This window comes from Typopeltis vanoorti, chromosome 24 (genome assembly GCF_054136105.1).
Source record: "Typopeltis vanoorti isolate ZY-2024b chromosome 24, IOZ_Tvanoo_1.0, whole genome shotgun sequence".
Classification (NCBI taxonomy): Eukaryota; Metazoa; Arthropoda; class Arachnida; order Uropygi; family Thelyphonidae; genus Typopeltis; species Typopeltis vanoorti.
This window is the reverse complement of record NC_143572.1, coordinates 89,011,471-89,025,701: the sequence shown is the minus strand read 5'-3', so window position 1 is coordinate 89,025,701 and position 14,231 is coordinate 89,011,471. Positions and strand designations below refer to the sequence as shown.

The 14,231-nt window shown below is 43.4% G+C and overlaps 1 protein-coding gene across 2 annotated transcripts in view; it reads left to right on the top strand.

The window, feature by feature from the left end:
• Positions 1–478: 478 nt before the first annotated feature.
• LOC150093530 (uncharacterized) overlaps positions 479–14,231 on the top strand; it is a 118,508-nt gene continuing 104,755 nt past the window's right edge. For both annotated transcript variants that reach the window (XM_090413416.1, XM_090413415.1), the window contains exon 1: positions 479–950. The gene's annotated coding sequence lies outside the window, so the exon portion shown is untranslated. The remainder of the gene's footprint in view (positions 951–14,231) is intronic.

Sequence of the window (14,231 nt, the reverse complement as noted above, 5' to 3'; positions counted from 1 at the left end):
TGCAAACGAATGGTTCCGCAGCAAATGGTTATTAATTACGCCAACCTGCCGGCGAGCTCACTCAGCGAAGATTTGTGCTTGTCTTCGATGCAAAGCTTCGCTCGGAAGGAAGTCGACACGATCACGTGAACAAACAAACACAATCTCGGTTGTTTCTCCCACACAAACTTCAGGTCATCGATGCAGACTCTCTTCGTTTTCCGACTCACTTCGAGCACACTCACGAAGACATTTCAGGCTCTGCCTGTACGGGATTTTGCCACCCGCAGATTCAAAACCGAATCCAAAACTTAATTCGCACCAATTTCAACACGAAAGCGCGTAATCTTTTCTTAACGTGCGGAATTGGGCTGATTTTCTTGTGTTCAATGAAAGGCGAACCACTCGCAATATTCCTCCGCTGCTTCTGTCGAGGGCGCCTCGGTGTGTGATCTTTCGCTCGATCCACACGAGTGTGCGGAAGCCCAGTTCACGGAGAGGTTCGTTAACGATTCGTGTAGCCCGTATTTATGCGAATAGTTGTCGCAGTCCGTTGTTTCTTCCTGCTGACGACACGACATGCACGAGCGCCCATCCTCTCGCCACCTTCCCCTCCCCGCACGAAGGAATCGGCCTTTCCGCCTCTTCCCGGCAGCCGCAGCACAGTCGTCGTGTTCTCGCCCGCGGACAGCAGTTTGAGGTTTTGTGTGCAGACGAAGGTTCCGTGCTTTGGCTTTGTGATTATCGTTCGGTCACTCTCGGGAAAACCGCCCCTGTGGAAAGCGCCCCTGCGAAAGTTGGAATAGTGGTTCGCTGTGCCGTAGACGGATACAAGCAGATGACAAAGACTGAGGTCAGCCTTTCTGGCTGCGAGGATTTGTGTTGGTGCTACGACTCTGCAACGCGACGGCGCTGTTCGGCGCCGCTGGACTATGTTTCATTGCATCTAAGAGCGAGGAAGCCTTTCTTCGGTAAGTAGCGTTTCAGTTATTTCGAACTTCGATTTATCAGCTTCCCGAGATTGACGGCTTCGAGTCCAAATGCCCAAGCAACGCGCCAGCTCGCTGCCTCTTTCGCACCAGATGCGTTCTGGTGGTGTCTGCCGAGGTGATGCGTTGACTTCCAGTCATGTGACCGCTTAGAAACGCACTGCGAGAATTGCACTTAAATTCTTTACCCCCCAGACTAACTCGCTTACTTTTCTACCTCTCCACGTCACCGAGGAACGTTTTTGTAGTAACCATTCGTGTAAAAATGCTCCGAGCAGAATTCTTTGTGGGGAAATTCTCCACCATTTGCTTCGTTTTTTTTTTTTTTTTAGTTTCGTATAAACTTGTGTTCACACACACACACACACACACACACAACAAACGCGCACAGAGTACGTGTACAGAGACAGACAAGTGCAGTTGTTTGGACAAAGCTCAGTCGAAATGTCCTAAACCGCCAGCCTTTCGCGACTGCGATTTCCCAACCACCCAGCTGCAAACTTTGCGCGTCCATTGTGACGTCGCCAGCGTTGCCTTGAAGCGCCTCTAGGCATGCTGGGCACGTACCGTTCACGGAGTGATTGCCTCGTCCCCGACCCGTATTTCCAGTTGCAGCCACACTTCGTTAACGAACGATTCTTAACTTTGCTTTGACCTTGTGCGGAGGATTTCTTTTCGTTTCGCGTCGGCTGCACTGCGGAGCCCACTCCTTTTGTCCAAGATCATCGTTTTCGACTCGGGAGCTCGACGAGGCGGAAATTCGAGTTCGCTCGTAGATACCAGCAGAATAACCTGTCGTGTGTCCACCCTCTCAAACGCCTTCGATTGCTTCGTCCTTGAATCGCAATTTGCGCGTCGGGAACTGCTCGGAGGCGAAGAGAAGAACCGAATTTCGCATCGCTTGTGCTGCTAGAGGTTGTTGAATGTTGCTCTTTGTGATCCATTCGCACCCGCGCGTGCCGACCTCTGCGATTCCAGGAACACCAACTGAGCTGCCGTTTGACTCCGACCTCCAGCGATTAACATTTGCCTCCAAAGTTCAAGGAAGGCGTCTGGTCCCAGTGAGCGTACGAGGACATCCAATATTCCCTATAATAATAATAATAATAATAATAATAAACTGATGTCGCTGACATCCTTCCCCTCTTCCATCTGCTTGTCGGTACGCGTTTTTTTTTTATATTATTTTATTTTTCAAAGATTGATTGAATGTTGAATTAGTGGAGTTGGGAAATCTGCATTGAGGATGAAAAAGTGTTCGGCTGACGGCAATGAGACGCTGTCAGCGCTGCTTCAAGGTGAAACGCCTTCTTCGTGTTGTTTAATGTCAGATGCAGAAACGAAGGCAGCCAACAGCATGCGTATTCCTCCACTCATTGGTGGAAGGATCCCTCACAATCTTCATAGTTGAGACGGGGCAAAAGGCAGAAAAAGATGACGTTCAGTGAAGCATTTTGTTGTCATAGTAACACAACGTCTGTCAAGGACTCGCATCAGTCAGTGGGATTACTCCCGTGCAGCGCAGCACCAGAAGAACTCGCGAATCTTCTTCAAAAGGGAGAAGCGGAGGTTCATCATATTCTCCACTGGAATCCTTGACGCATGGCTGCTCTTTCCGATGTCTCTAGGGAAGGACAGGACATCGTCTACCGAACTGTGCCGTCGTATTTCAGGCTATTTCTCTGTAGAACGTTGTAGGAATAAAACGCTCAGCACGACGACAGAATCGAAGTTTTCTCAACAAGCATTCCGTCCTCAAGCTTTCACGTAATTCAGACTTTGAACTCCATGAAACGGTTGCGTAACACAATCTTAGGGAGGTCGAAAACACAAAGTTCCTCCAAAGAACTGCCTTTTCGAGTACTCTTGCGATGTTTTCGCTTCTGCCGTTTACAGATTTTTCTAGATAAAGATGACTTTCACGTAAACACCGAGTCTTCCGACCAACAACGTCACCTGGACTGCATACGTTGGCTACCACGTTGCTCGCTGGTCAATCGGTGCAGCCATGGATGCAGCCGGCGGATTGCCTTCGCAAGGGGATTCGTTTAAAGAACCGACCTTTCGTTGACGAAAACGAAGAAGTGAACTCTCGGGGGTTTACTCTGTTAACCTGAATTAACTTGGTATTTCAGAATGGAAAGTCGAGTGACCTAAAGAACATGTCGCCGACAATACTCTCCGCATCCTTCGTGCATAAGCGAGCCGTGAGGAAGGTCCGAGATTTGAAGGGGACTGCAGCGCGGATTAATAACCCTTCCTCAAGCTTCCCTAAAAGGTGGGAGGGGGGTTAGTATTTAGGGGAAAAAAATCACCGAAAATTCATATTCCAAGATCTTGTTTCAGTGTTATTTTAACGGCGCTCCGTAGTGTAACTGGTTCCTGGCAGCACTGTTTGGGGGGGGGGTGCGTACGAGAGAAAGCTTTCATCAACATTTTCAGCTGAAGCAGAGGCTCTCGAGGGGCAAACGGACGTGGACGGCGGAAAACGAGGCTGCCTGCCTGTAATTGAAACAACCCAGTCCAACCCTTATTTCGATTCCCAAAGGGACGCTCGTGGCATTATTCACTCGATCGATTTCTGCCTCATAAACATGATGCGAATTAGGTGGAGATCGAAACAAGCCACCAGCAGATGGCGTCACGAATTTCCAGCTGAGATGGAAGTAGGGCTTCCTAGTGAGTCCACAGGAATCTCCCTTGGAATGGGATTTCACTTTTTTCTTTCTTGAATTCAGGACTGTTCTTCTTGTCAAATTGGTAATGCAGGGATTGCTTCGCTGTGAGAGTTCCGACTTCATAAACCAAAGACGTTTCGTTTATTTGAGGTCTCTCGCTCAAATATTAGCCTATTATGACTCGTATCTCATGGTTTTCTCTAATTAAAACCCAGCTGACGATTTTGTAAAAAAAAAAGGGGGGGGGGGATTATTACAAAGTATACGAATGCTCGTTTTGTTTACATTTTCAGCCTGCGGCAGCGTTTTCGGAATTGCGCAGATTCAATCTGAGGAGACCATACCCGTCTGAAACAACAGTAGCGGCTGCGTAATAAATGGAAGGGGGGGGGGGATATACTTTCTGGGGTTCTTATTTATTACGTGGTGCAAATCGTACAGAACGCAGTTTGACTTGCATCGCGGTCATTTTACTTTCGGGTTTTTAGCGGCAAATGAAAATTGTTCATTTAGAGGAGATTTTTTGCAACTCGGTCGCAGTGTGTCTTCTTTCCGTATTTCTTCTACGCCGTCGAATTTGGAAGATTCACCGATCGCCACTGCACAAACATATTAGCCGGAAATAACAATCGCATAAAAAATATTCGTGGTCCTCTCCGGCTCGCACCACGAATTCCTCTCCAAGATATAATTTCAAGAATGGGGTGATTGTGCCAGTAGCACTCTCCGACGAACACACTGCAGCCCCGACGACTGTTCATCGCAGTGCGTTTTAATTTGGAGCGTTTTCAGGATGAGTTGCAATGACGATAGCTGCGACCTTCTATTGCAGCTAAACAGGAGATTCCACGCATGCAATTCCTGGACGAAAATTGCATTCCCAAAGTTGCGATGCTCGTCCAGCGAGATCTCCTCGGTGAAATAAAACGACCTCCTCTTTCAACCCTGCGAGAACGTATCTTCCTTCTTTCCTTCCTTCCTTCGTAAAGCTTTAACTTGGGGATGCAGATAATATTTGGCGAGGTTTGTTATGCCGCTCGCGTTGTGTTCGTGGTGAGAGCCCGTCTGTTTGTGTCAACAGATTAGTATGCTAGTAGTTCGCGTCTGTACTCCGCCCGAACCCGCAGACGAGTCCAGTCACGTGACTGCTCATGGCGGTGCAGGTGCAGCTCGTGTTGACAAGCGCGAGAGCGACTTCTAATTGGTTTATTTCGATGCTCGGGTTCGTTGCTTGCACGAGCGTCACCCCACTTCTGCAAAGAAATTGATTTTGTCCAACTGAACATTGCGCGGTGGAGGACGCGTCGTGTCGCTTTTCCAATCGAACGCTTAATTGTCGCCCCGAAATAGTTGTTAAAGGGCGTCAGAGGAAGAAATTCATTTTAGTGTTTTGACTCAAGAACTCGGCTTCGGAGTCTTCCGCTCGTGTAAAAGCCAAACCGTGGAAAGGAACTCATCTGGATCGATGTCCTTCAACGAGATTATTGTGACGCGTCATAAGCGAGAAAGACGGAATTGGCTTGCTCAGGAAAACGAGCTGTTGCGGTGTTTCTAAAGGGGCGAAACAACCTTGAAAGATAACTCGAAGACAGCAGTGGGAGAAGAAGAATTCGCAAAGGACGGGTTTGGTTTGAATATTAGCTGTGGATTCATGACTGCGCATTAAATGAAAAAATGATGTTAGTCGGAACAGGGGAAAAATAAACTCGCAGGTAGCAACGAAAATGTATCGTTTAAGAAGGAAAATTTTCTGTGTTAGGTTTAGCGAAGGCCTAATTAATGCATTTGGAAATGGAATCGGTATTGCTGACCTTCCTCGCTTCGTGGGCGCTCTGCTCCGTTTTCTGCGGCAGACTCAATGCCAACGAGTATTATTTTAATTTTTATTTATTGTATATATATGTATGTATATATATATATATATATATATATATATATATATATATATATACATACATAAATATATATATATATATATATATATATATATATATATTTTTTTTTTTTTTTACACGGAGAGTTCTTTAGAGTATTTGCTTTGATGCCCAGAAATCCCTGCAGCCGCTGTTCTTGTGGCTTCGTTTTAAGCAGAATGAAATGCGAATGTGATGATGGCTGCTGCCAAAACTAAAAGCAGGGTTTAGCAGACTACTGAAGTGTTTGAACCCGTTACTAACGAATTATTTCTGCAGACTGATGCTTCGTATGCTTTGTTCATTTCTTGTATGTAAACTTTACAGTTGTTTACGTCATTCCTTCCTCTTGTTAAATTTTATGCTGTTCGGCTTAATATTGTCTTGAAATTGGTTCTGCAATGCGTTCAATTTTAATTCAATACAATTTATATTTTTCTCAGATACTTCACATAAGGGTCTGCTTGTTTTAATCCTCTCCAACATTCTCTCTGATTTTTTTTCTCCCTCGAGAATCGAGCATTGACTTAGTTTCCAAAAGTTGATGCGTTTTGTGAAAATGTCAGTCTTTATCCCCTAAATGCTTTAATTTCCGCACACTCTTCAATGAAGAGCACCCTGAAGAATCCTTCTGTGCAAATGAAGAGCACACACTTCATTTGCATAGAAGGATTTTCCCTTTATCCGTTCTGGATTTTCTTGCTGGGCAGTGACGTTTCCAACCACCACTGCCCACATCCCACCGGATCTTAATGCCGATTCATATTTGCGGTGCATTTTTGTAATAAATTTAATTCATTTGTGGTTTATCTGTTAAACATTGAGGGACACGTTCATCAGCTTTGCTGGGTTTTTTTTGACCGACTTGTTCGCGAATCCTCTCTTCAACCAACAGGCTGCGAGTTCGAATCCCGCCTTGAGCACGGATGTTTGTGATTGTCTTCAAATGATGAAACTCTCGACTCGCTCAATGAAGGCATAAAGCAGTTTAAAAGATCCACGTTCGGTCTCTGCAGCGAGCTCTTCGGATTATGTAAAGATTAAAACAAATGCAAAGCGTATGAAATTAATAAAAAAAAATAAAGAACAAATTCCCACAGCACTAATGTGGTACACGTCTACCAAATAACGTTGCTTGAGGGGGGGGGGGGGGGAGGAGAGTCACATAGAAAAAGATGCTTTGACGCAGTCTTCAGTTGTGTTCGTTGTCTTTTCAGAGGCTGTTTTTTTTCTTTTTTTTCCCCCGTTAATAATATATTTTATCGGTTTAAATAACCGCATTTCTCTGCTTTGATTAGAAGCAGTCCAAGAGCCCCTCAAATGAATATGCCACGTTCTTTGCAGCCTGTGTTGAAACTAAATCAATAAATGCATCGCTAGCACACGCGTGTGATTTGACTGGATTTAATGATGTTTCATCGTATTCCATTTGATATTCCTTCTTTGCACGTTATATTTCGTGAATTTTTTTTTTCTTCTTGAGATTATCGCATCGTTTTTTCTTTATATTAACTTGCGTGATTTCCTCATGAGCAGCTCCTCTCTTCGCTTGGAAGCACATGGGTTCGAATCCTTTCCGGCACGCGAACGAACCGTTTATAAGCTTTTCAGACGATTAGCCGGTCTCAGAGGAATGAAGCCTGGCACAACCTTACCACAACCGGAGTTGTTCGTTCCTCCAAGCAGGCAAACAACCTGACAGCATTAGCGAACACAGTAATGATCACGCTGGCCAGACAGCCTTAGGTGCCCGTTAGTTATTTCAGTCACACCCAACTTTCGTTATTCGATAAAAGTAGTTTTGGAGCAAAACCATTTAGACCGTTATAGCACTGATGTCCCACAATGGTCTGAATGTCAGTAGGAGTATTTTGATATTTTTCTTAAAATATTGGAGGTTGCAGTGCTGAGGAACACTTTTTCTATTTAACAGGCTTAGGGAGAAAGCGGAGGAATGATGGACGCCAATGCAGTTGAAGCGGAGCTCATAGAAGAACTTGTACAAGAGAAATGAGGCTTGTGAGGCGGAGTTGAAGGGTTTCGCTGATCAGTGAAACCGTCGTGCTCAACATGGCATCGAGAAGTTTTAGGGATATCCTTGTACAGCGTCTCAAATATGAGAACAGTATTCCAAGGAATGAGGATTTATACTGAATTAGTAGTTGGGTGTGGGGGGAATATCGTTTTGTACAGAAAATAATGCCAAGTATTTGTGCGTGCGTGTATGTATTTTTTTTTTTAGGTAGATGGATCAAACGATGTTTGCGCAAGCATATGATTGATTTGTGTATTGGAAAAACTTTTATTGGGATTATATTCATCAAGTGCATATAATAAACAACTATGTTATACCAACTAGTTTCACCAACTAAGTCTGTTGGCATCTTCAGGGTACATAACTGACGTCAATAATAACAGAGAAGAAAAATCGGGTTTAGCTTTTCATTTTCATCAGTTGAATCGCTCCAAGTCAAGTGCAAATGACTGATACTCAGAGGCAAACAACAGCTAAGAGGTCTCACAAGTAAGAGCTTCCTAAGTGGCTTCTTTTTTATGTAATGCTGGATTCATGTTTAATCTCCTCCCCACGAGTTACAAACACACACACACACACACACACACACACACACACACACACACACACACACACACACACACACACACACACACACATCGACTCTCAAAGGTTCGTAACGTATTCGGTATCCTTCGCCCTTCAGGACCTCTTACTTTTCACCTTTCCGGCTGCTGCTGTGTCCCTGTACGATTGCCAAATTCCTCCAATTTAAGAATATTGTTTTCTCATTTCGGGAGGGCATCAAAACTGCCCTTAAAAATAACAGATGCCGCCCAGAGAAGGGTAACTGAATAACCGAATTACCGTCTTCTGTCTCCCTCACACTCCGCATGTTTCAGCCTTCTGTCATTTTCACGCTTCTATGCAAGTCCAAGAATGCTGTGTTCAGTTGAAATGACAACCAACACTCCTTTAATTTGTCTTGGACGTATACGCAAACAGGATCATCATAGTCCATATGGTAGCAGAGGTCTTTTCTCCCCCCCCCCTTTCATTCCATATATCCCTGTAATATGGAAAGAGAGATGTACGGAAGAGAGAGAGATCGCCAACAAACACAACTCCCATCTGCTCAGGAAGAGGAGGTCGGCAGCCTCCTTTCATCTCCTCACCCAAAACTGCAAGTGTGTCTGCTGTTGTGTGTTTGTGTTGGAGGAAAGAAATAAAAGTGAGTTTATAAGGCAGAGATTTAAAAAAAAAAGTACTAACTTGTTACTTGGATTTACGTACGTACAAAAATAAACTTTCTGATGTACGGAAACAAGAGGTTGGTCCTTTTCTCCAAACGAATTGCGTAATTTTTCAATACTCTTTTGATTTTACTTTTCATTTCGAAGTATTTCTTGGACGTGTGAAATTCACGTCGGCAACTTCAGAATATCAAGAGTAAAATTTCAGCGGATACGTCACCGCTCTACGAGGGTTGCAGAGCGAAGGTACTTTGATCTGGAACAAATTTTCCTCCAATACCGATGTCCAGTTCGAACCGAACAGAAAAGCTTAGACTGCGACTGGGTAACGAAAGGGGAGAAATCAAGGAAGGAAAAACACTTCTTGTCAGAGCGATCGGCTACGGTTTCGTGAAAGACCGTTTGTACTCAAAGAAATCTCTAGAATAGAATGGGATTTCTGGATTATCTGTATTTTTCTGCAGACTTCTGTTCGGAAGGATTTCTCAGCTCGTTCATAACATTACAGATTTACAACTTTTTCTTTCTTTTTTTCTTTCGAACTTCTGCATTCTCGAAACAGGAAAAATTCAAAAATCACGGATCAACGAGAAGAGACTCCGTAGTTTAGCGAACACAGAGTGTGGAGTCGCTTTTGTTGACCGCTGCCATGTTGGAAAAAGACTGTTCTTATCTTACGAATGATAAGCGAGAGTAATTAGGGTGTGATAAGCGACGAGGTCAGTGCACTTCAAAGGGGAATTTTTCCTTCGCAAGCGTTTGTTGCTGGGTTGATTTCTTATTGAGCGGGAGGTCCTCCAACATCTCGTTTGCGACTCCCAGTGAATTCCGGCTACGATGTTCATTCGCAGAATAGGAACCGAAGGCAAAGTGCTGCGGAAGAGAATTCTGCCGCAGTCCGTGGAGACTTAGATGGTGCGGCATGTGCTGACAAGCATTCGGATGTGATTTTGTTCCCTACAGAAGTGGGCTGGTTCCCCGTACCCAGAAGAGTCCTCACGTTCCCATTCGCTGCAGCGCCCTGCCGGATCCCTCCATGAAGTGAAAGCAGTGAAATCGATCTCGGCGTGGCTGCGTTCAAGCTGGTCGCCTTCTTGTTCACCAGAGAGAGAGAAAGGGAGAGAGCTTCATTCTGTAGCAATTCTATTTCTCTGCATTTTGAAGAGCAGCACGTACAAGCACAAGTTCTTAATTCGAAAAAATCACATTTTCCTCATTACTCCATCTTTTAATTAAATTTCATATTTTTTATACAACACCTTTCATTTTATAAAAAAATGAAAGGTGTTGCTTTTCTAAAAGCAACACCTTTCATTTTAAAATAATCTTCTAAATTTCGATTTCTAATAATATTGCATCAAAAATGTCGCAATTTCTTCGATATCTGCTTTTGAATGAAGTGCGTCCTCTTTGACAAATAAACATTCTTCTGATATTATTTATGCATTACGTTAATAATTACGCTCATTCTCGTGTTTTTGCGCCCACAATAATCCACCCTTCCTTGTCCTATTGATTGCAAGCATTTGTGCTTCTTGCTTAAAATTCTGCTTCATTTAAATGAACTGTAAACACGTGACCGATGTTAATGCGATGTTCACACTTTTAAGGTTTAAAAAAAAACTCATTAGTTATGTAAACAGGACCGATATTTACTTTAAAATATCTTCAGTTATCTTCATCATTCCATCTCTTATCACGTGAAGCATTTGACAAATAAATGAATAACATTTGAAGGCGCAAAAAACCTTCATCGGAATTTTTCAGCTGACTGTTTGGTAGCCGGTCTCATACGGAGGTGGCATTTTTTTATGGCAATTTCTGGATTTTCATGCTGCAAACGGGTCCAATATCGACAGGCTGCTTGCGCTTGGAGGGATGTAGCGTCAAGCTACATTCAACTGCTTGCAATCCGTAATCAGGAGACGCTTCCGTCTCGGACCGACGAGTGTTTGGTGGATTTCAGAACAGCTCAAATCCATCGTGTTTCACTTAGTTAGCTTCGGCTTGATGTTTTCATCGTAATGTTCAGCCTTTCCATTTAACAGGCAGGAACGAAATGATGATCACCACAATTAGGACTGACGTTCGCTGCAGTGGAGTTCATGACAAAGGAAAAGAATTTCTATACGAAGTTCACTCTTGAGTTGAAGAAGCGACGAAAACATTCATTTCCTAAGCTGTGCGGAAAGTCTCCTCCAGTCCATAATATGACGAGGATTCCTTGGAGACCAGTGCTTGGGTCTTTGGGCAGTCCCACGTGTAAACTCTTACCCTCCCTTTGCAGGTGATTTTCCTTCGGATATCAAAACTCTGGGAATTTTAAAAACAGGATTTGCAATATTTTATTTTATCTTCATCGGCCGATCTGAGCAGTTCAAGTTTTAGTTTCTCTTTACGCTGATATTCCGCTGAGAGATCTATCGGAATTGCATTTCAAACGTTGCCCCTTCTTCCATTAAACGATCGCTACCGTTCGTTATTTCTGCTCTCCCGACGAGCGTTTACAGAACACTCTGCGAAGAAAGCAGCAACAGATTCTCCTTTGCTGTTCGTTCTCTTTAAAAGTAGTGGGTCCTTCCAAATGGTTTCATTCTTCAGATGGCATTTTTTATCTCGCATCTCATTATCACCATAGGATTCGCATTTTCTTCAAATGAGGGTAATAATTGAGCTACAAATAACAACCATGCAGAAAGATGCATCGACACTGGATTTCGGGGTGAACTCGCCTTTCCCAACGTCAGTCATTCAGGCAGGCAGGCACCAAACCTTTTCATTAAATAAACGTTAACGTTATGCTCCACAGGAAGCTCGTTTGCAGCACGGAAAGTCGGCAAGTGATGTTCAGAACACCACTGTTACATCAGATATCAGGACGACAATGCAGCAATGAGGACAATAACAGGCTCTGTCAAATCCGCTCCCCTCTACTGGCTTCCAACTCTCAGCAACATTGCACTTCCGAACTTGCGCAGACAAGATGCTCTCCTAGAAGAGTACAAAAAAATAAATAGCAATCCCCTGCTACCAATACATGAAGACCTCCCACAATATAAGTAGAAATCGCCTTAAATCACGACGGCTTCCACTAATATTGGCTCAAGAAGTAGCTGAAGGAATGGTTAGAAACTTGAAAAGAAAAATCGCCACCACAATTCAACAAGCGTATCATTCCAAATAAAATCGGAAAGGGATTGAGCTTCCACGTCATCTCTGGAAAAGCCTTAAATAGGATACGCGCAGGACATGGTATCTGCGCAGACGGCTTACACAAGTGGGAAAGATCACCTACACCCCAATGTGACTGTGGGGCCATAAACCAAACCACCCGGCACATTGTGGAAGATGCAGCATAAGAGCCTACCCTGATAACACGAGAGACTTTTGGAGGCAGATTCTTCGGCTCTTGAATGGCTAGCTGAACTAGACGTAAAATTTTACTTTTTTCCCTATTAATAATTTGTACATGGACACCACCTGTTGCACAAGTGTCTATTCATATATTTTGATGTCACGAGTCTTTTTTTTTATTATGCCGTACGCTAAATAAATAAATAAATTAGGAGTCAGTTAATTCTGGTTTTCCTGAGATGCTACTTTATTCTGACCAGGGGTTCATTAAAAATGAAAAAAAAAAGCCCTCATCAAAAGCAGTTTTCTTACTGTAAAGCTTACACAGAGAATACAGCGAGATACGCTGCTTCATCAACTAAATAGAAATAACATGCCCCCCCCCCCCCTCCTCACACATACACACAAAACTTTGGTTTCGTAAATAATCTTAGTAACTGCTTCCACACTTTAATCATTTCCATGTACTGTCTGCAAAAACAAACCACTTTTAAACCCCTGCTTCGGAGAACTTGACCTGTTTCTTACATCGACGTGTTTAAGGGGGACCTTTTTATGAAGTAGCCGAGTAACCTTTTATTAAAACGTTCGTGTTTAAGGTAACCTCTCATACAGTCCACAAGCCTTCAGTAGTCGTAGCTGTTTCGTCCATCATTTTAACTAACCAATTTTCTCATCTCCTCCTCTTTCCAAATTGGTCCAAATATGTGAAAATTGTCAAGCGAACCATAAACGGTCTGTTCAAAAAAAAAAAAAAAAAAAAAAAAAAAAAAAAAGCCTTCACTGAAGTGTGAACTAGCGAGGATCGTGAAATTTGTAGGATTGATGAATGGAACATTGTGAGCTGCGCAGGAGCCTACGAAGCGGGTAATAAACCTTACAACCAGTTGAACCGAATTTAGTTTCCTCTGACAGTTGAAATTTTCATTCGGAGCATCGTAACATATTTCGAACGTATGCAATAAATTTCAGAATTGGTCGAAATCAGTTGAACCGTGTGATCCGTAGACGTGCCCGGGGAAGGAAGAAGTTTGCTCCGAAACTTCTTTTCATTGCAGTGACGCTGAATTTCTCACAGGAGATTCAACAAATAGGAACCATCTGCCAAATTTTGTTGAATCTGCTTTAAGATGCAATCATTGGATGTTGAAGGGGGAAAAAGTGAGTTTTTTCGGCATTTTCGAAGTGCTTTTTTATTTTATTTATTTTTTCTACTGGAGCCGTGTGGAGTGTTGAGCACGTTTACCGAAGAGATGTGGAAGATCGGCTGATATTCAACCGGGAACCAGAAAGGCAGCTGACCACCCTAAGGTAAGGAGGGTGACCAGCAACTCGTCGTAATAGTAGCTGACCGGAGAACGCGGCGACTTTTCAAGGTTACTTCATGCGATATTGATTTCTATGCAAGTAAAAGAAAGCCCGGAAGGAGCCGAAACTGAGATGCGACTGCTCGGCTTCATTTCTTGTTTAATTGTGGAGAACGCAAATTCTCCTGGGAAATCACAGCACGTGGAATGACATCAGTAATTATTGGAGATGATGCCGCAGAAGTGCACAACCTCCTTCTTCAGTAATAATTCGCTCATTTCTATTGCGTACGAGGTTTTTGTGTGAGGGTGTTTCTTCGCAGGCGACCGAACTTTGCCTTTCGACCCTAACAGCACTGGCAGAGTGAGCTGGCTGGTTGGAGTGCTTTACAGCAATTTTTTTGTTAGTTTTTTATTGTCATTTCGGATTCTGTTGTGGTAGTAATCAGCTCTTTAGTTCTCGATGAGGAAGTCGTGAAATGTGAAGCGCATTTCCATAATTTAAAATGTTTTAATTACGTAATATTATTTCTGATGTCTCTGCCTTAGCTTCCTTTCTCTCTTTCTCTCTAACCATATTTTTCAGCTTTTTTTTTTATCAGTGCGTTTAAAACGCTGCTCATTTAACTTCGTTTAGTTCACCGTCCTCATACAAAACATCGGACTTTCAGGCGACGTGTGCGTGTGCCTTCGCATTTCTTGTTTGATCAGAAGTACAAAAAATAAAAAGTCTCGCAACTTAAG